Genomic DNA, 2,094 nt, shown 5'->3' on the forward strand with positions numbered 1-2,094 from the left:
TAAGGGGTCTTCACCTCTTCCCAAGGGCCTTGTCGCCAGTTTGTTTAGGCCTTGTCGCCAGTTTGATTGGGCCTTGTCGCCAGAATTTCTGAAATTATTTTCAAGATAATATTGCAGGTTTATCGGTATATCCTTATGATTGAAGGAAAATCCTGAAAGATAATCTTGTTACAAGGATGAAATGGTCTATACCTTATCGAAGTTGGTTGCTAAATAATTCTGGTATGACTTCCTATTTTGCAATATTCTTTATTTCCTTCTACTTAATAAATTTTATGACTTTGTGTTGGTTCATTGACTTAAACCTAATTATTTAACAAATCTCACCTAGATTTTTAAATTCTAATGAAATCAACTTTATTGTGAAAATTCCATAACATAAGCGAGGATAGAACACTAACATAAGTCATAAAAAGTTATTATACTAATATTAAAGTGCAGGAAAAGGATGATTCAGGTTTCATTCAAAAAAGGGCCCATCCACCTGAACCATCATATTGTTCATAAAGCAGGAAATAAAAGACGATTTGGGCTTCGTCCTGAACCAGGATCCCTCCACCCAAATCATTATCCTATGCATATTATATTATCCTTACACAACCAAAATAAAAATTGTTTTGACAACCATCACATGCACATTAACACAACCAGAACACCCGGTTCAAACCTTGTCACCTTCATCATGATCACCCTCCTTCTTTTCCGACTCCGTCACCTCACCAGCCTTGGTTTCCTTCACCTCTTCACTAGCACTAGTATCCTTGATCACTTCAGAAGTACCTGCCACATCATCTTCTTCAAACTTCTCCCCCCCCCTTAGCATATTCAGCTTCTTCTTCCAAGCTGTGGAGTTCCAGGAGTCCATCGTGTAGCCCTTCGCTTGCACTTCCTCCGACATCTTGAGCATCGACTCCAGGATACTGATGGCTGCACACTTCTTGGCTTCTTCAATGAATTCAGTATTCTCCAACTCAAATGAGGCTCTGAGATCCACAATCTCTTTATCCTTCTTTTTGAGTAGCTTATCCTTTATGTAAACAGCATGTAGAAGATCGGCAACCTTGACCTCAGCCTCTCTCTGAGCCAATTCAGCATCTTGGGATCTCTGACGGTAACCTTCAGTTTTCTGTTATCCCCAAATTAACATAAGTTTTTCTGCAGTTTACTATTTTCAGGATAAGCAAAAGTACTTACTGTTCCAAGAAAGTTGGCAAGAGCTTGCAGTTTTCCACAGCATCAGTAGTGCTTATATCGGCAAAGGGCTCGGTCTCAGCTGAGGTAGTGGCTTTCCTCTTCTTCTGTGCAGCGCTTTTTTGGTGAGTCGTCGGAACTCTCACTATCGGGGAGAGGGTCTTGGAATGTTCTTGTTTAACCACGATCCTATCCTCGAAAAGATCGTCCAGGTCGACTAAGCTGAAAGAAGACTTTGGCTTTGGCATCCCTATACAACAATTTATCAAGTTATTACAAAGAAAGTGAAATCCTAAGAATTTCATGAGAAACCCAAAAAATTTACCTGAAGACATACTCTCAACAGACTTCGCAGCGGTCACACTTGTTTCCCCTGTTTCTTCTTCTACCCAGAACTCCCTATCCTCTGGCGGAAACTTAAACAACGCTTTAAGCCTTCAATTCGTATCTTTCCTATACTTTATCAAATCTTCAAACACAACTGCCAAAAAAGAAACCGTATTAACACAAATTATTTTCAAAAAGAAATCTTATCCTAAGAATTTCCTACCATTGTGAACCCATTTAATAGGCAAGCTCATTCCGTCGGGAATATAGTCGCGACGTACAAAAAAGAATTTTTTCTTCCAATCAGGGTCACTATCGGACACCTTGGGAACCGTATAAAGACGGCTGGATTTGGATTGAAGACAATAGCGGAAAGATTCGTGGGTACGGAGGTTTTAGGTCGTGGCTATCTCAGGTACGCCTATCGACAACCCATGGGTTTTATTCAATCGATCTAAGTAGCCAAGACTCTCCACACCATTGGCATGACTTGGGAGTAAGAGAACCCGGTGACATCAAAGAACTCTTTGATAAGCGGAGAAAACGGATATGAAAGGCCGATCGAAAAGGGATAAT

This window comes from Bidens hawaiensis, unplaced genomic scaffold (genome assembly GCF_021521415.1).
Source record: "Bidens hawaiensis isolate Kalapana, Puna unplaced genomic scaffold, B.hawaiensis_p1.1 tig00009067_1, whole genome shotgun sequence".
Lineage (NCBI taxonomy): Eukaryota > Viridiplantae > Streptophyta > Magnoliopsida > Asterales > Asteraceae > Bidens > Bidens hawaiensis.